This window comes from Tachypleus tridentatus, chromosome 1 (genome assembly GCF_004210375.1).
Source record: "Tachypleus tridentatus isolate NWPU-2018 chromosome 1, ASM421037v1, whole genome shotgun sequence".
NCBI lineage: Eukaryota > Metazoa > Arthropoda > Merostomata > Xiphosura > Limulidae > Tachypleus > Tachypleus tridentatus.
Genome location: NC_134825.1, coordinates 176,083,977 through 176,105,847, shown reverse-complemented (window position 1 = coordinate 176,105,847; position 21,871 = coordinate 176,083,977). Strand labels below are relative to the sequence as shown.

Genomic DNA, 21,871 nt, shown 5'->3' with positions numbered 1-21,871 from the left:
TGTTCTCTCATTCTTTGCATATCAAACTAAGTTCTTGCCTTTATTGAACTTCTAATAATGTTTTTCACTTATTTAACTTTTTTCAGGATCTTTTATTTGCCCCAAAGGTAATAAGGGTATTTACACTCTTGGTACATTTTTATAAAATCTGACAATACTTTATAAACTATATCACTTGAAGATATTACTTTATGTCAAACTCTAGTCAATAACTCTATGGTCCAATAAAGTTTCTAATTTGTCACTGAGGTGGTTTCTCTTCCAACTGTGGACCTCTTCAGTGAACATCCAGGTAACAGATTATTCAATGTATTATCTACAATTGACAGTGATGCCACCAGTGTATAGCTGCTCCACAATAATGCCTGGATCACCTGTTAGAAGCTGCCAAGTCATTATTTAACCACCTTATGAGGTATAAATTTCAACAACAGTTCAGCCAGAGAATGAAGTGACCCTCTGGTGCTAGTGTACCTCTTGGCTAATTTGCTTTTCCCTACCAATGGCAATCTTTATATAAACCACAGGAAAGCTTATCCTATTTGATAGTTCAACAAACAAGTTATTAAGGCTTTTTTCAAAACATGTTTCCATTGGGGTGGTCCAAATCTCATACTTACATGAGTGCACCTCAAGGAAACCCTACACAACAGAAATGGCACAAAGCTTCACCCTTTATTTTGACTATGCACTGTTATGATAAAAACTTATGGTTTCTTTGGAAGAATGGGCATTTACATGATAATCAATGGAAGACAAAGTAGGATTCTCACTTCTTACAAGTAATGTATTTAATTACCTTTTTCTTCCAACCTATTACAAAATATTACCTAAATGTGAGATTATCATCACTTAAGATAATTTCACATTACATTGTGTAAATCACCATCATAAACACAAACGTACGGTGTTTCCTCTGATTCTAGTTACCACAGTCCAGGCCACTGTATATTCTGCAAAATACATAACACTATTTACGTATTTCATTTGAACTAAAGTTTCTACAAACATTACAAGCATATTGTATCATTTCTTATTGTTAACTTACTGATACTCCTTTAGTAAGTTCTCAGTATAATCATCTTGATCATAGGATTTCTAATGTACCCGTATCTTCTGTGTTTGTGTCAATGATGTGTTGTACAACACAACATTAGGGTTTGTCTACAATGTTCTTTACACACTGTAGCCTTTAATATATTTTATCACATATTTCTTTAAACACACAACATAACAGTATGGCATATTTCGTTGTTTTTTAAATAATTCTTCTTTCAAAATCTTGCCACACGGAGCAAACTTATCAAAATGTGTAAAAAAATGGAAAAATATAAACCTACACTTACAATTTATATACACTACTTGAATTTTAATGTATTATTTTCACCGAGAAATGTTTTACAAAACAGATCACAAACAATTACATATTTTAAAGCGATAACTATGAACACATTCCAACCATGTCAAACAACAAGTGTCACTCCTCGGTATAAATGTTCTGCTTTATTTGGTCATTATCTGTGTGTTTTTTTACTCCAAAGCTACATAGGGCTATCTGCTGGGTCCACTGATGGGAATCGAACTCCTGATTTTAGCATCTTAAATCCACAGACTTACTGCTGTACCAGTGAGGGATGTCATTATTTATTCCAATATCTTTACTATATACTACCTACATATACAGTATATGTGTTATTGTGTTTTCTTTTATCATTATTCTTTACCACACACTAAACAACTACATGGTTTCTCTCCTGCACGTAATCTTTGATAACTTTGAATATTACAATTTCTTCTGAATTATTTAACACATACTACAGAACTGTGTTTTGTTTCTTTTAACAGTGTGTATTGCTTGGTGAGGTTTTAAAAATGTGACAATTGTTTGTTATACACTACAAATCAGTGCAGGTTTCACACCAGTATGTGTCCTCTGATGTATTTTAAGTTGGCTATTAGTTATACATTTTTTATCACAAACAACACAACTGTATGGTCTCTCTCCAGTGTGTATCCTATGGTGTATTTTAAGATCATTATTTCTTGTAAATCCTTTATGACACACTACACAGCTGTAGGGTTTTCTCCAGTGTGTATCCTCAGATGTATTTTTAAATTACCCTGTGTTACAAATTGTTTACCACAAACTAAACACTCATATGGTTCCTCTCCAGTATGCATCTTCTCATGTCCATTAAATGCACTCTTACATCTAAATTTTTTATCACAAACTAAACAAGTGTAATGGTTTCTCCTCAGTGTGTACTCTCTCATGTTGTTTTAACTGACTATTGCTTCGAAATCCTTTATTACACACTACACAGCTGTATGGTTTCTCTCCAGTGTGTATCCTCATATGTATTTTTAAGTTGCTCTGTGTTACAAAATGTTTGCCACAAACTAAACACTCATATGGTTTCTCTCCAGTATGCACCTTCTCATGTCCATTAAGTGCACTCTTACATCTAAATTTTTTATCACAAACTACACAAGTGAATGGTTTATTCTCAGTGTGTACTCTCTCATGTTGTTTTAACTGACTATTGCTTCGAAATCCTTTATTACATACAACACAGCTGTACGGTTTCTCTCCAGTGTGTATCCTCAGATGTATTTTTAAGTTGGCCTGTGTTACAAATTGTTTGCCACAAACTAAACACTCATATGGTTTCTCTCCAGTATGCACCTTCTCATGTCCATTAAGTGCACTCTTACATCTAAACTTTTTATCACAAACCAAACATGTGTATGATTTCTCCTCATTGTGTACTCTCTCATGTTGTTTTAACTGACTACTGCTTCGAAATCCTTTATTACACACTACACAACTGTATGGTTTCTCTCCACTGTGTATCCTCAAATGTATTTCTAAGTTGCTCTGTGTTACAAATTTTTTTCCACACACTACACAATTGTGTTCTTTCTTTCCAGTATATGTTTCCATGGTTTGATTTCTTTCCACTTTGTCACACTCAATACTACTGTATAATTCAACTTCATTAAGAGAAACATTATGTCTTTTTTGGTTATTTACAATTGAGTTCTTTTCACAATAGTCGTTCAAGTAGTTCTTTGTCTCTAGAATCAAAAGATAAATTTAAAGAAACAAATGAATTACTAACAATATTATATATATATAGCAATTTAGTAACTAATAATTTTAATTAAAGTTTAACTAACAGTTAGCTTTAAACAAATATCCAAATCAACTTTGAAAAGTTATACATACATCATAAACCAAACCAAATCTAGAAATAATGGTACAGTTATTATGTCATTATCTTTCAAAAAATGTCTATTGCAGATTATAAGATGACAAACATTCTTAAACAAGCAATGGCTAGAATACTTAAAGACAACTTACAGTGGTAGAAACATGAAAATGGTTGTCAGTATATGAGAGAAAGCAGAACACATGTGGAATAAGTACTGATAAGGTGAAACGTAAATTCTTACTAATAATAAAGAGAAACTTGTAGTTGAGTGACCAATTCTATAACACACACACAAAGAGAATGTATAAAAAACACCGTAATAAGTAATTGTATTTTATAAAGTAAAGGGGAATTAAACTCTTCCTTATACAATGATATATTAAATATGTAGCATACAGAATATTACTACATATTTTCTACATATAATGTAGAATGCCATTCATTAGTTAGTAACTAAGTATAGAAGTATTAGAAGAAAAATAGCTTCTGATTCCCAAAATAAAAGCTGTCATTTCAGTTCGTAAAGGGATAATGGCTCAGCACTCGACCAACCACCACTGGAGAACGAATAGACAGAGCACACATAGAGAAAAATACTATGCGTGAAAACCTGGGTGAGGTTTTTGTTGTACTTTTTATTACTATAAATCAAGTTCTCCCCTCCTCAATTAAAAGATAACTGTCATACACAACATATCAGTTAAGGATAACTGCCACACACTGCATATTAGTTAGCAAATAACTACCATACACAACATTTCAGTTAACCAATATCTACCACACACAACATGTCAGTGAAAGTGAGCTGATTCTAGATATGAGTGCTGTTATTTTTTGTAATGAAATATCTTGGATTATTGTTTCTCTGTATATTTAAATGTACAGAAAAAAAATTTGAATCTGGCAGGAAAATAATTGAATTTCTGTAATTGTATTCCTCTAATAATTATAAGATATATGACTTCACTAACTATGAATGGTTTAGTAGATGGCCAGTTGGAAATATATTCAGACTTAAATTCATGCAATACCCATATCTGTCAATATTTGAACACAACTATTTGTAAATGTTGCTGTTGTGATATTTTTTTAATTTATTGGTATAACTTTTGTAGTTTTCTTTTTCTTTCTTTTCCTAATCTTTATGGTATTTTGGTTTTAAGATTATGTCTCACTATGTTACAGTTCTGTCTGTAATGGCATGGAATTTCTTATAGCATCTATTATGTTTTACTTTCTTACAAATATTTTCATACCTTCTTTACGGGTCCTGCTTATGCACTGTAATATTTTAGACCTGTGATCCATTATAAAATAGTTTCATCTGTATCAGGATGAAAGTTTGTGTTGCACCCACAATGTTTAATTTATATTTATATTGTCATCTTTTTGTATTACTTATGTGGTGAACTTAGATGTAATTTTTTCTTTTTGTTTGTTGTGAAGGAGATGGTCCAACATTAAATTATTTTGCCACTATTTATTTATACAGACATGCTTGGCTGGATGCCTTTTTATTCCAACAAAACTTATACAACTGTCTCTACTATAAATAATTGGAGTAACTATGAATATAGTTTCTGAATGTTTAATATACTGAATTCAATGTTATGAGAACATTTGATTTAGTTTTCTCTACAGCTATAAAAGTAGAAATATTCAAATGACTAGAACTTTAAGTGTTGTTTCTTTCCACCACATATCAAATACACCAAACCATGGTATATCAAGCCATGTTCTCTGTGCTTTCTTGAAAATTGTATATTTTTACAAATTCCATTACAATAAATGTTATGAAATGACAAACTATCAATTTTAAAATAATTCTAAGACAAAAATTGTTAGAATTATAAACATTATACTTAAATTTTGAAATAAGATACCCAGGTGTGAGCTCCACACCTGAAAAAAGCTCACTGAAAGGGTTACTACAATATTTTTAGTATTTTAGTATTTGACAATTCATCAAATGGTAAAAATTTATCACTATATTATTTGTGACTTTGGAAGTTGGGATTTTATTAAAGGAAAAAAAATTAACATGTTCACCAAAACTTTATTTCCAATAAATATTCACCCTTCTCACGTCAAGCTTTCCTGATTCAATGATGTCCTTCACATGCAGACATTTTCACTCACCTTTAACCTTGAGGTTTCTACCATACCTCTCTATATCAAATATTCAATCATCATTTTCAGATCAGACAGGAATGTTAGATGCACCAGAAGTGGGCAGGAAGAGTGGGAATTTTGTGCAAAAATGAGTAATTTTTGAATATATATTTTCAGTGCTGGGGGATATTAACTTCAAATACAATACATAAAACTCTGCACACGTCTTGCTAGAATAGTAGACAGTAGGTACTAAACTAGACCCATGAAGGATGGGCAAGAATATCCTTCTCCAAAGGATAATGGAAGTTTGTTTGTATGTCTGGTGACAAATTTGATGAAAGAAAACCTGGAAACAATGTTATGCTTCTTAATTGAATGAAAAATACATAAAACAGATAAACTATCCAGTTAGAGTTAGAGAAGAAAGACTGCAAGTAGACAAAGGAGTCTGGGGAAAGAAAGGATGGGATTTTCAAAAATGAATGGAAGAAGAGTAGGCTAAATAACAATGGACTAAGTGAACAGGAGCTGATAGGGATCCAAACCAGAATAAAGATGAGAATGGATGGAAGAGACACAAAAGTAAATACACTTTCACCCTATTTACCACAGACATTTTCTGGAGAAAAGCAAAATTCAATTAAAGAAGAATATAAAGTAATGAAATGGAATTTGGAACAAATAAATGATTCATACATCAGAACACCAAAGACCACAGATGAAAATGAGGAAGAAATACACTTTAATTAACAGGTGGTATGAGAAAAAGAAACCTAAAGATTCAAAGGAAGGTAGGGTAAGAGCATGGGGTACAATATCAAGGACCAATTCAGGTAGGTTAGACCAACAAGGAGGGCTGGGAAGTAAAAAAACCTGACACAATGGGAAAACCAGAAAATAGCAAAAGTCAAGATAGACCATTCCTGGTCAGAAACTAAAGTGGAAAACACAGATAGATGGGGAACAGAATATTTACCTGTTATTTTGAATGTTTTTATTCAGTATTTTTTTCCCTCAAACCAATGGAGTCGAAGTCAGTATTTTAATGTGAAAATAATTAAATCAGAATGAACCCAAAAAGCAAATCAACTTAGATATCAGTATTTTATTTACACTAAAAACACCATAAATAAATTTCTAGTACAAATCTCATCCATAATATTAACATGACCTTTTCCTTTTCTACCTTTATATTTTACAAAAAACATAAATTATTAACATTATTTCAAAGAATGGAGTAACACCACTTTTTATACCAGTGTCTATCACCATCGTACTATAATGTAACTATTGTTACACGATACTAGAAAAACTTTTATTACACAATATGCAACCCCGAACTTTGTGAAATATTTATACTGTGTGCATTATATTCACAATAGAGATTATGATTTTCTCCCTTTGCTACCATTTCACATCATGGACAACTTTATTTTTTTCCATTTGCAGGATGCAGAAAAGAAGTCATGAATACATGATATGCAGATTTAGTGCACCTGAGCCATCTATATAAACATAATAGTACTGTGTATGTCCATGTAAATACTATTTTTTACCTGGGTGGATCTTCACAAAAATTGGTATCTCAGTTCATTAAAACCATGGAAAAATACACACAGATTTTCAATTTTGCAGTTTTTATGACTGTTTTTAACCACTGCTTCACCCTGTTGATGGATTTTCACAAAAATTGGCATAAAGGTTTGTTGGATTGTTTCACATTTTGTTTTGCTGTTTTTATGGGCATATTGGGTTCTTGTTGTTAACTATATATAACGGAAACATATTTTCATGTCCTTAGATAACCTTTCATAGATCACAAATTTACAAAACTTCCATCCAGGGTACAGGTACCCCAGCTAGTATTAGTTAATGGATAATGTTACACTCACCTGAAAAACCTTCCAACTGACAGTTAATTTGTTGAAACTCCTCCTTTGGTTCATTTTTCAAACTCATAACATCATGTTGTGAGCAATCAACAGTTTCACCATCACTCTCAATTAACTTGGAAATAAAGTCATCATTTGTTGAATCATCACTTTGTTCAGTTTTGACAACTGTGTCCTAAAAAACAGACAGACAAATAATAACTAACATAGTAGTGGTTAACAGCTGTAAAATTAAAGACTGTGCTAGTAACAAGAGAGCCACTGTCACACTCCTATAGGTAGAAAGTAGATGCATAATCACTTACATGAGACACATCTCATGTTAACAAAACAAATGTCAATGAGAATGTCATATCAGAATAATGTAATAATGGAGAAAGTTGTGATGGAAGCACATTAATATCATGTTAGAATAAAGAATAATGGGAAAATCTGTGATGAAAACAGGAAGTAGGAGAACATATTATTGAAATGTTTAATAAGTTTTATTGAAACAAATTCCCTATATTTATTATCTGACAATTAACTCAATTTCTTGATCTAATCAATCACCTAGACTAATTAATGTCACAAAAATAATAAACTACTAAAAGATCATCTCAAACTGAATAAAGGAAATCAGTAAAAGATCAACTTGAATTGTAACAACAAGTGTAAAGAAACATTTAACGACAGAGACTTCATGAACCAAAGTTAACTGAAATTTTCCATTCTTTTCTCAGTGTAGGATCAAAAAACATTATAACATTACAAAATAAAAGTTGACAAATGAGGAAATAAATTTATAAAAGGTGTTAAGACAACTGTGACAATGTAAGACGAGAAAAGTGACATATGAATACTAAATAAAGATAATTCATATTTATTATTGGGTTGAGGAATAACTTGTGAGCGTTTTTTCAAGTTAAAAAAATATATTTATGGATGAAACGCTTTCACAAAATATTTCATGTCATTTGGTAGATAATTTTTTGCTCTAATAGATGGTGTGTTTGATTTTCAAATGTCTTTAATTTTTGCTTTCATTTTCAGCTCATTAAATGGAATGTCAAGTGGACAAAATCGAGCATTTTCGACACCATCTGCTTTTCACATTTAATTTCTTGCAATTTCATTTACAACAATGCATACTATATACCTAGGTATTACATGAAATAAAGTATCATAATAAATGTTTTGGGTGTAATGTGTTCATGCATTGAAGTATTGTATCGTCTTGCATGTAATGCTTGAATGAAATTATTTAAAAACGCTCACGAATTATTCCTCAACTTAATATTATTTAGCCTTGAGATTCTAATCGTTAAGAGTATAATTTCAGTCTTAAAATAAAATAACTTTCAGAATAAGATAAGGCTAATTATAATATTACAAGTGGTGGGAAATAGGACAGGATGAACTATTTTGGGCAGCAACCTTACAAAACCAATAATATGTATTAAGTAAAAATTAACAATATTGTCCAGAAACCACAAACATTAAAACACCAAAAATCATCAAAAGTACACAATAAATTTCAGTTTTTGCAAAAAATATTCATTCCTGTAAAAATGTTCTATGATCAAGTGCAGAAAAAGTCAAAGCTATATTTTAAGTATTACTTATTTAAGATTATGAACCATACTGCAAGAATCTTCTCTAAAAATTCTCTATTTATCCCTATTAAGTGAATTACAAATTACCTCAGTTTCTTTTTGTAATTCATCATACTTTTCTTCTTTTATTTTAAAATCTGAGACTGTTACTGAAGATCCTTCTTCTGGAGAAACAGCTTCTCTTGCCACTATATCAGTAAAATAAATATTCTTATGATCACAAATCTGAACATGACTTCTATGTATCATAAAACTGTAACACATTCTCACTGTGTAATGACACCTTTTTGTTTAAAACCAGTCCAATTCCAAGTGTATATACTTAACCATAACATAAATATACTGTCATATAATTATTATAAAACCTAGAGAAAAATGATAAAGAATAATTTTAGCATATTCTTCCTCCAAGTGTGGTTAACTTATTCTTAAGTTAAACATTTGTGGCATCTGGGTGAATAATGTTTCAAGTTTCTTTACCACTAGTAAAGATACAGGTTACGTAAAGAATACTGTCCGGAAAGTACTAAACATGAGATTGGTGAGTACACAAATAACCAATACAAATGTGATTATTAACACCAGGACATCCTTGAGCTACAAGTGATGGCCATGTCAAATCATACACTGGAGTGTTAACCTCCATTGCACCACAAACCATAAGTTCTCAATCTATTTAATTAAACAAGGTGTTTAAGGTTAAAGTTATCAACACACAGTAAAAGTTACTATTCTTCAAAACAACATGAATTAAAATTGTTTATTTGTTTGTTTTTTAATTTTATGAAAAGCTACAGGAAGGCTATATGTGCCAGCTATCCCTAATTTAACAGTGATAAACTAGAGACAGAGAAGCTAATCAGCACCACCTACCACCAATTCTTGGGCTATTTTTTTAAATGGATAGTGGGATTTCCTGTCACATTATTTTTCCTATGGCTAAATAGGTGAACACTTTGAATGATGAGCATTATAACCTATGACCCACAGATTGTAAGTTGAGTTCTCTAACCACCCTGCTAAGCCAGGCCTTTTAAACTTCTATCTTGAAATTAACCACTGGTACAAACTTCTCTCTCATCAACAAAGATGGAATTGTAAATGTATTAAATTCAACCATACTTAAAAAGAATTCCTAATCAATAAAAGTATCAAATCAAATAGTGTAATTAAACAGCAGTGAACTATTTAAAATTTCACCTATTGCTTTGTATTCTTGACCTGACTCATAACTAACATACATGGATGTGTAAGCTAACAATTTCAATAATAAGTACAAATTAATAAACAATATTTTCTTTACCATATCCTTTACAAAAAAAACAAGAAATACAAAATAATCTTATAAATATTGTAAAAATAGCAAACAGAAAAAGAGTAATTTTGCTAAATTTTAACACCACTGTCATGTAGTTTTTTCTATATATTTCTGTATTTCTTGTTTCTTTCTTTTTTGGTAAGTTATATTGAGTGTATGTGTGTATGTTTACACAATAAATTTCAAAACAGTATTTACTTGTTTTTGTTTGGTTTGTTTTTTTAATTTTGGCAGTTACATGAAGGCTATCTCCACTAGCCATCCCTAATTTATTGGTGTAAGTCTAGATAGAAGGCAGCTAGTCATCACGGCTCACCACTAACTTTTGGGCTACTCCTTTACCAACAAACAGTTGGATTGACAGTCACACTGTAATGCCCCCACAGCTGAAAGGACAAGCATGTTTGGTGTGAAGGGAAATTGAACTCTCGACCCTTAACCACCTGGACATCCTGGGGCTACTAGAATGGTACTTGTTATTGAAGGTTTTTATATGAGGTAAGGTTGAAATCTCTCAAAGTGTTTTCTCTTGCAAAAATAAAAGTTGGGGGTTTATGAAGGTTTAAACTTGTAAAGGGAATTGATGATATTGAAGTATTACATTTTTTAATATTTAACAATGAGAATAGTTGGACTAGAGAACACAAATATAAATTATCAAAGCGAGGGGGTTACCTTCAGCAGAAAGTTTGTTTTTTGTAAATAGAGTGGTTGGCTCATTGAATGTGTTGTCTTCAGATTTCATTGAGGCAGTAAATTTAAATGAGTTTAAGAAAAAGTGTTATAAGTATATAAATGATAAGGACTGACTTTAAGATTTTGTTTTCTCATTTATTTATTTTAATTTAGTTTAAAGGATGGAACAGTCAGATGGACCAATAAGTTCCATATTGTCCCAAAATGTTATGCTATGTTATATGGCTAATGAACATCATTATTAATGTTTACACTCACCTGATAAACCTTCTAACTGACAGTTAATTTGTTGAAACTCCTCTTTTGGTTCACTTTTCAAACTCATAACATCATGTTGTGAACAATCAGTTTCATCATCACTCTCACTGAACTTGGAAATAATGTTATCCTTTGTTGAATCATCACTTGGATCAGGTTTAACTTTGACAACTGTGTTCTAAAATAACAAAAAATAATTAATTATGTCAGTACAAACATTACAAGTAACAGCAGCTACTATTTTGTCAATTGTACTTGGCAGTGTTATATATTACAATACTAATTAGAATATGATCAATGCACATAGAAAGAACATAATGATACATACTGATATGTATTTTAATACAGCTATTTGGATATTAATAATATAAACTTTACATATATAACATTCGTAATACTTCATAACAAAAAATAAAAAATTAATTTCTACATCTGAAAGAGACTGATCAAGAAATTAAAGCCAGGTATTTTCCAAAACAGATCTTTTCTTTAATAAAGTTTTACAAATATATTGTTATGATAACTGTAAGACAAATTATTTTTTAATATAATCAAAACAACAATGCTTCACTATAATCATTCTCAATTTATTTTTCTAATAGTTTATCAATAATAATATCATAACACCAACAACTTTTCTATATGTTTAGGTTTCACTGAAACAAAATTCCTGGACTTTATTCTTTGCTATTTATAATAATTTTATTTTTATAATTAATTAAACTACAGTTTTCCAAGAACAAAAAATTACATATTAATTACTGTAACTGGTAATCAGATGACTCTTTTATCAATTTTAAGTGAAAAGAAAAACTAGGGGAAAATTTTCTACAGCAGGCCATAATCAAAGTTGTCTTTAACAGAATGAAAGATGCCATAATGTTAATGGCATAATGCTTTAACTTTTCCCTCCTTCTGTAATTTCAGATGTTGGCAAATAAATCAAACAAAATACTGAAATTATTATTTTAGTAGTAAAACATCATTAAAACAGATGCCTCTTATGATATTGAACTGAAGGTTCTTGAATCTGTCAAGAATTTAAGCTGTTTTCTCTTTGTATCCCTCTGATTCTGTTCTTCTGTTTCTTTCCACTTCTCAACTTATATAAATATTGTCTGAACATTATTATATGGATATTTCTTTGTACTGGGCCAATTACTAATATTCATAAAACATTAAAACTGTTTGAAAATCCTTTCATGCATTCTAGTCAAATGTATGGCCATAGTTTACCCATAATTTAAGAATGACAATACAAGTAATACTAATAAAAGAAAGATTAATGTCTATTACAGACACGTTACTTCAAAATTATTAATTTGCAATATGATTTTTTACCTCTACACTGATTACAACTGAATTTATACATTGTTGAAAATGAAATTCAAAATCCATAACAAAAGTAAAAAATGGATCATGCTCAGTTTTCTGTTGCATTAGTACAATTTTCCAACAGCAACACAGACTAGGCTGTTGTGTGTAGTCATGAAAGTCATTCATGTGATGTGAAAAGCATGACCTCACATCAAAATATATCAGATAATGTATGGATAAATTGTATTATCTTCTCCTATTTATGTTACCAATTAAATTTTTATGTCACACAGTGAAACATACTACAGAGAATCAAGTCACCTTCTCTGTTGTAGCCAAAGAATTACAAAGGAGAACACAATAATCAAAACCTTCTTCTAAAGAAAGATATGAGATGAACATTTTCTAAAACAAAGAGATGCCAGATTTTTAAAATGAGTATCCAAGCTAATAAAGTGCATGTTTACAAAAATCTCAATGGCAGTATTAAAGTAGTTGGTTGGTTGGTTGATTCATTCAGTGTTTTGTGGTACAAAGCAGTTAGGCTATCTGTGCCAATCATCTGGTAAAAAGGTAAAAGTACAGTAAATGTAGTAAGATTCATAAAAGGAAATGAAGGTGAAATAAAAAAAAAGAGTTTAAAAACATTAATAGCATAAAACCAATGTTAATATCTAGTCTACAACGTTATGAGAGAAACTACAGTAAGGGAAGTTGTAAAGGACTTACTGTAGGATATTGGTAATTATCATAACCTGCCAGGAAGACTAACAGGTAAGTACAAAAACCACCGTCAGTCACCTGAAGTTGGCCTTTCCAGTCCTGGTTCCAAGTTATGTGTCATTATGGCCATTTTCAAAAAGTAAAGTAATAAAGAGGTTTTAAAAGACATGTAGCAAAATTATAATAATAACTCGCCAGGACGACTAACAGGTAGTTCAAACAGCAGCGTTAATCACCTGAAGTTGGCCTTTCCAGTCCTGGTGTCGAGTTATTTAATGTTAAGGCCATTTTTAATTTCAAATCAAACTAGATGAACTGTGATTTTTAAAAGGGAGCCACATTAAAAAGGTGTAATGTATAAATTAAAAAACTTAAATGGGATTAAAAAGATTAATGGCCTTTAAAAAACTAAAAACTTTGTCAAGGTGGACAATATCACCATCACCAATAACACTGTCTAATGTTACAGGTAAACCTTAAGACTGAACATTTTTAAAATGGTGCCATTGTTGGGAGTTATAATGATGGCAAGAAAGTAAAATGTGGCTTATTGTGATCTGTGTGTTACATAAACTATACACTGGTGCTTCAGTGTCAGATAAAAAAAAATGATCAGTTAAAAAACTGTGACCAATGCGTAGTCTAGTCAGAACAACTTCCTCTTTCCGTTCCTTATGGAAGCAAAATGGCTAAAATCCAATAGAGGGTTTTATTTGGAAAAGCTTGTTTTTGCGTTTCTCACTCCAAGTCGACTGCTAGCTGGCACAGAACCGAGCACTGAATACAGGACCATATTCCATGTATGGAATAGGCACAGCGGTAACAGTGCCAGAGCAGATAGATTTAGCTGCCGTGTTTACAAGCTCGTTCCTGCGAATACCAACGTGGCCCAGTACCCAGATAAACTGGATACAAGTAGATGTTAAAGAGAAATGGGTTGATTGATTGATTAGTGTTTTATGGCACAAAGCAGTTAGGCTATCTGTGCCAAATGTCCAGTAAAAAGGTAAAAATAAATTAAAAGTAGGAAAATACATTAAAGGGAATGAAGGTAAAACAAAACATCATTGAAAAACAGAAAAAGTATAAAATCAATGTTGACACCTGGTCTACAATGTTAGGAGAGAAAGCAGAGTAAGAGAAGTTAGTTGTAAAGGACTTTCTCTAGCAAAATGGTAATCCTTTTGTCCAAAGTCAGTGAGGAGGCTTTGATCTGGAGACATATTGGTGGAAACATCCACATCTCAACACAGTGAACTCCTCTTGAATTCAAAGGCAATTGGGGATATACCTATTGAAGTTACATGTCATGCAACTCTGAATTAATCATGAGGAGTTATTGTTGAGAGGGATTTGAAGGATGTCCACGAGTCAGAGATTCTCGCTGGTCTCTCCACTCAAGGAGTTTCTGAAGTGAGACGCATCTCCACTTGCAAAGATGGAGTTACACTGCTGACCAATATCCTTGTTTCGACATTTACCTCACAATGTGCACCTGCCACCATGAAAGCAGGTTATCTTAATTGCAATGTACGGCCATACATTCCAAACCCTCTCCGACGTTTCCAGTGTCATAGGTTCAGTCACTCAAAGACGTCATGTGGGGTTTCCCTGACATGTGTTCATTGTGGTTACAAGGACCACGATGCCTATGAGTGTGAAGTGGACCCACATTGTGTCAATCACAAAGGCTGTCACCCATCCTACTTTTGTTCTTGCCCTAAATTGTTGTAGGAAAAAGAGGTGCAATACTTGAAAATGATTCATAATATTACTTATCCTGAGGCTTAAAAATTGCTGTCCACCACTTCATCTCAGACATTTTCTGCTGCACTTCATTCCACAACTACAGTGAAAACAAATGAAAAGTTTTTTGACCTTTATGGTTAAAAAGTTGATGAATCAACTTTTACACCCATCTCTGTCCGTCCCGTACATTCCAACAAGGTCCAAGATCCACATCCTTTGGTTCCAGATTCAGGCATTTCTTCAGATACATCCTCTCCCACCCTAAGATGCAAAACAATCATTTGTTTGCATCCTCTGTTACTGGAATCCCATTCTAGCAACAAAGACCTGCACAATTGACCCAGGACAGGATCTATAGAGGTCGATAGACTTCCCTCGAACAAGGATAGTTGGGGAAAAAGACATGGTCATAAACAGAAGGGTTCTCCACCCAGTTTGCCTACTAATAAATAAAAATGGCCACCTTGATACAATGAAATTGTCGAGGTTTGTGTTCCAATCTGGGTGACATCAAAACACTGATTGCTTCCTACCATCCTATATGTCTTTCTTTTCAGGAAACATTTCTGAAACCTGCCGAAGCAGTCACCTTTTGGCAGTTTTCTTTGTACAGAAATGACAGGCTGTGATGGACGAGTGAATGGAGGAGTGGCACTCTTGGTTGACCAGCATGTGCCCACCTTGTCTTTCTCGCTCAACACACCCTTGGAGGCTATAGCCATCTGCGTTTCCTTGAGTCATACCATTGCTGTTTGTTCTCTCTACCTATACCCTGGAGAGACATATGATCAATCAGATCTTGATGCTCTCGTTGAACAGTTGCCATCTCCCTTTCTAATCCTGGGGTAATTTAATGGACATCATCCCCTCTGGGGGAGTGCTGTTATTGATAGGAGGGGTTGCTTTGCAGAGCATATAGTCTCTGAACACAACATTTCTCTTTTCAGTACTGGTTCTTTTACTTATTTTCACATACCTAGTCAGTCCTTTACTGTTATTAATCTCTCAATTTGCTCCAATTCATTGTTCTCCTATTTTTCATGGAGAGTTGACAATAATCCACAAGGATTAACTTTTCTGACAAAAGTTAGTTTCAATAGATGTTACATAAACATGTTGTCACTCAACTGTTTGTGATCAAGGCTAGAGAATTTGAAAACAAAATGTATAATTTAAGCCTGATTATTAAACAGTTTTAAGCAAAAGAATTAGTGTATTATAAGATTACAAGTGGTGGAAGATGTAATGGAAGTAATTATTTTTGACAGTGTGCTTACAAATTCAATACAACATATCAAATAGAAATTAACACTGTTTTCCAGATATCAAACAGGCATTAAAATATCAGAACTTATAAATATGGAGAAAATAAGTTCAGTGACTACTATAAAACATCAATACTGCAAAAAATGTTGTCTGAGAAAAATTAATCATTTTGCTCTACCAAAATAATTATTAGTTTTTAAAGATATAAATTACTTCATTTTCCTTCAGTACTTCATCACACGTTTCTTCTTTTATCTCAAAACTGAAGACTGTAACTAAAGATGATTCTTCTGGAGAAAAAGCCTCTCTAGTTCCTAAAGGAGTAAAATATTTTTATTTCAATAAATGTGAACATTATATTTATTTCTCTACATTATAATGACTCTGAAGTGTGAAATGACATTTTCTTTACATTCCTGAGGTTAGGGCATATATTTTGATTGATATTTAGTGCATTTGTAAATGTCAGATATCTAATTTTATGTATTTAGTGGAGTTAAATATCATTACTAACTACAGACAATAAGTGGTAGTGGGAACTGTAACACTGTGGGTTCCAGGTCCCAATCCCTTCTTTAATCTGTAGCTTGAATTCAACTTTTGAATCTTCTATTTTATGACTGACATGAAACATTTTCCAAATGCCTTGGGTGCTGTGGTCAAAGACGTTTTCAATTTAAAATGATACCAAGTATACTTCTGTCTAAGTGGTGTAGTGTTACGTTCCTTTGTTATACGTTTTCTTGGAAAATCATGTATTTGTTATTGCATACATCTAAAATAAAGATGTTTTACTTTTACAAAATTGTCATCAGAACTGTGCATTCCTTTGATATAACAGATGTAGTTGTGAAATACACATATAAGTGTGACAGTTTTAACCTAAAAATTTTAATATATACATATTTTGAAAATGAACCAACACTAGTAATCACAATCCAGCAAGACTTTCTGAACACAATGAAATAAAAATTATTTTGCTCTATTATGATAGTATTCCTGGCTCACTTTCAGTATTTCATTTGTATCTTGCATTTCCTTATTCTTTTTTGGCAATAATTATAGATATGTATATTCAGAGACAACTTTTCATAGTAATATTTACTTACCTCCTTTAAAATTATTTTTATTTCACTTCTACTAAGCAGACCATGAAAAAAACTCTTACATAGTGGTTGTTATTTAAACACACTTGAACAAAAACTGATTGTTAGAATAAACAACACCAACAACACAAAGTTCTTTCTTTATGTTCAGAACAACTAGTATTGTACAACAGGCCTGTTTCACATCTGAATGTTACCTTTGTCAATTCTAGTTATCTTATACTGTTCAAACATCATTTCATATAAATACTGTATACTGTGATTTATTTTATATTTAAAAGTACACTAGCTACAACTATTTTGTAAAAAACAATATCATACCCTTTAGAATAAAGTTCACTACATTTAAAATACTCCACTTAATAATATGGTTTACTTGTATACTTGTGAGAAAATAAAGAACAAATCAAAATTACATGTATATATAGCATACTCAGCTATACAACTCATCATGAAGTCCCAAAACTATATTTTACTAGGTTGCCTGCTGCACTGGTTAGTTTCACAAATTTTATAAGTTCATTAACTATGTACTTTGGGGTTAAATAACAATTAATTATGGCCGTTTATAATCATTATTCTAAAGATAGACTAATGACACATGCTATATAATACATAACACAACAGCTTCAAAGTTACAGTAAAAAACAAAACAACTAAAAATTACAGCAGTTTTATTTTTGTGTTAATGATTTGGTATGTCCCACTGGATAACACTAATAATTATACCAATTATAGTTAATATAAAATAACAGCAGAGCTAAAGTAGTGCAATCAACACACAATGTTTTTATTCATACCTGGTCCATGTTAAAACGTTTTACAATAGACAGAATTTCAAAATATTGAACTTACTGACAAATGAACAATTTTCTTTTGTGCTTTGCTGAAGTTTCACTTTCAGAAATGCATCCTCCTCATAAGATACAGGTTCACTCTTAATATTCAAGTTTTTCATAACTTCCATATTTTTATTAGTCTTATTACGTTCTTATTTGAAACTTGCACTTCTTCCTTGGTGGTACTGATAGAAAGAAGTGAGTAAAAACTTGTTTATCAAAATGTTATTAACCAAGTCATCCAAACAAACACTATATCAAACTTTCATTTCATTGGTTACATATATCAGTAACAATATTATAACAAGTTTCAAATACGAAACGACAGATTTCAAATGGAGCTTTGGTGTTCATTACCAATTAATATTAATACTAGTAACAGTAACACTTTGTTAATATCAGCAACTGATTTTATTCTCTTTCAATTTTAAATTTTTTCAACTGGAACTTTTACGGAAGTTACCAAACGTTCTTACACTCACATCTTAACCAATTTCGAAACAGACTACATATAACTATCAACAACAATAATCACTACTTTCTCAATTTTAGTACAACCTAAATTAAAACCTCAAAATAGGTAATATATAACATTACCCATCATTCTTCAAAAGAGTAAATTCAGGGCTATAATGAAAAACAGCACTATCGTACATTGACCAATCACAGACTGTGACGTAATGGAGGTTTCAAAATGGTAACAATGTCAACAAAACAAAACCAACACACTAGAACATATGAGTTTCGAAGGGGTTGAGAATTTCCTGAGAAAACTATATAAGTGACTAAACATGTTTGTGATTATAGCAATTATGAAGCAAACTGCGTGCATGAAGAATATTTGCGCATAACCATCATAACGTAAATTAGCCCATGAGGTTATATATATTTCAACAAATAAATTTCTCCTACTTTTGTGTCTGAAAAGCATTGTAGGCAGTCTTGAATACAAAAAGTGTTCAAATTCCACATTGAAAGTTCCCATCTCCAGACTTTTAAAAGCCCAATGGCGAATTTATGTTCTACGGTTCGTTTGCTTCCAAATGTGCAACTGAGCACAATTTCCGTTTATTGCGCGCTAATTCCCATTAATGTTGTAAATGCTGATATTAAATGGACATAAAGTTAAAAAATGATAAAGACTAATATGCTGTTTCGGCCATTGCTGGTATGACTCGGAAATACTTTCTGGTAATCTTGCCCGGACTGGAATCCTTCCATGTCAGGTACATCGTAAAACAATGCAAGGGGTAATTTTAACTTGTGGTCAGTCGGTTTCTTTAGCATTCCATAGTTCTAGCTTTTAAAATCGTCAATCACTTTTTTGAGTTATATATTCAATTGATTACATCTCGTGCATTTCGTGAGATTACAGTGAAGACTACATAATCAGATCTACATGTATGTTACTGAAAAATAAGTCATAATATGCATTGTTATTCGAAAGGTTTGCCAACTAGCATTAATTACATCATATGTATACAATGTCAAAGATGTATTAAATTTTGCTATTAACATAGCAGAATAGGCAAATAGGAGGAAAGAATTTGTAATTACAGGTGAAAGTATGGACCTTTAGGACAACAGAAACACTTATGTAACAACACAGCTAAATTGAAAAATATATACATTATAGTTGCATGTAGTACATGTACATATAATTATATATTACTGACAAACTATTTTTGTAATTTTGAATGTTAATAAGGCAACAGCATAGCTAATTAAGCATCTATTGTGTTTCAAATATTACTACTACATTGTACATTCTATATGTGTGAAAGTTGTATATGTTAAATACAAAACCATTTTTCTTGTGTCCCATTATTGTGCAGTATTATACATATAACAATATCAGAGTGACATACATGATTTAGCAATTTTTACGTAAACTGATAGAATGAGATGTAAACACGATGAGCTCAGGACGTCATACATAAAAGGAATACATTATACACATCCTTTTTGCTTGCATACTCTCACATTGTTTTGTTCTTTTTTTTAGCTTGTCGTTAGTTGTTTCAAGATAATCTTCCACAGCGGCCGTTGAAAAATAAGAATGTTCGCTACCTGATGTTTTTTTCTTAGAACGTGCTGGGCGTGTTTCCCTGATTTCAGTCGCTTGTTTTCTTGGAGGTAGTCTACTTTGTGATTGTACAACATGCTTATGTCGAGGATGACCAGAAAAGATTGTAGGCACTGCCAGAGGTTTCAGTTCATACTTCAAGATGTCATATTCTTTTATGTCTCTTGGGTGTATTCCTGGAAATAAATTAATTTTTTTTTAAGTTTTGTGATTGCTTTAAATTTTCATAAAGAGGGCCACTGGTAGTTTGTTGTTATCTCGTTTTTTTAAACAGACCCGAAATTAAATATACATGTCCTGTAAACAGAAACAAAGATAGGTAGTTATTATTATGTACCTCACACGTTATAAAGTTATTGATTGTATTTTTCAAAAATAAAAATTCGACTTTCATTTTCAAAAATATTAATAAGTGTTCACAGTACTTTCCAAGTTGTTTTATACCTCTCACATAATCTTTTGCTAGAAATTGTTCACTGCACACCCTGTGATGCCTGGTTGGCTGAAATCCTTCACGACTTATATTCCTCAACCATTGTTGATGAACTGCTTCATCAGAAGGGAACCTAAAAATGAAATTGTACTATAACTGATTTTGAGGATACACTTTCCGAAATCTCTCCGTTACACCTATCTCAAATCTTCTTTTGAAATTTTAAAATCGGACAAAAAAAACAGCATTGGGACAAAAAACGTGTTTAGTTTGTTCCTAATTTTCTGCAGCGGTCATTTATGATTTGGCTGCTTTGTCGCTTATTCATATCTAAATACTGGTATATTTAATACCTCAGCCTAAATCAGTACCATATCGAACTTTATCCTGACGTCCAATATCTTAATTAGGCCTACGGTGTATAACCTAGTAGATCTACAACAAATTAATGCATTACAATACAGTTTTTTTCTCTTAACAGGCGCAAAGCAGCCGATAGTTTGCACTTGCTCGATCTTGAAAGCCTTTTTTTTTTTAAAGAAAAGTTCATAAATGTAAATACTAACTTATGGAAGGAGATTCCTGAGGCCGTTTATTTGTGAAATTAAAACAAGCACATTTTTCGGGTATTGTTCGAAACGTTAGCAGTTATCCGTCAGTGATATTTCGACGTCTATTCCCGTTTTGACAATGGCGGCGATTTCTCCATGTCGTCAAAGCTCTCTCTATATTTATAAATATACGAATAAATTCGCTACCCTTATTAGCACTCTCATAGTGTTTACATTTACAACTAACGAATTTTTATTTTTAAGTTGATTTGTCACTGCATGCCAACAAAAAAATCATTAAAGTGATAATTCTACTGTTGTAATTATGAAAAAGTAAGTTTTCGTTTTACTTTCCGAGTGTTTTGAAGACGCTCACAATACTGAGAAATGAATTATTTTCTGTATCTTATGCTCCGCAATAGCTCGGTAAAAATTACACAACGTTTTGAGAGAACATGGAGCCTATTAGTCAACACCAACTGTTCCATCGTCTAAACTAAACTGAAACTGTTAATAAATAAATGTTTATAAAATCCCAAATCCAACCTTGAGGATGCGCAAGAGTTGTATACCCCAATAAAAGTTTTATTTTAGATATGCGATAAAGGGGGTCAATTCTGTATCAAAAAAAATTAGTATTAATGATGAAAGTCAAAACTACTTTCATTAAACTGGCTAAACAATACTTTAAAAATGATGATATGCAACAAAG

At 31.8% G+C, this 21,871-nt stretch overlaps 1 pseudogene across 1 annotated transcript in view; it reads right to left on the bottom strand.

Moving 5' to 3' along the window:
- The window catches only part of LOC143230910 (uncharacterized), a 159,882-nt pseudogene extending 138,365 nt beyond the window's left edge, over positions 1-21,517 (bottom strand). Inside the window, exons 1-6 of the transcript XR_013016681.1 lie at positions 21,175-21,517; positions 20,160-20,351; positions 18,106-18,274; positions 16,358-16,458; positions 11,090-11,267; positions 8,905-9,005 (exon numbers count right to left, since the gene is read on the bottom strand). The product of XR_013016681.1 is annotated as an uncharacterized LOC143230910 (transcript). The remainder of the gene's footprint in view (positions 1-8,904; positions 9,006-11,089; positions 11,268-16,357; positions 16,459-18,105; positions 18,275-20,159; positions 20,352-21,174) is intronic.
- Between the last annotated feature and the right edge of the window lie 354 nt (positions 21,518-21,871).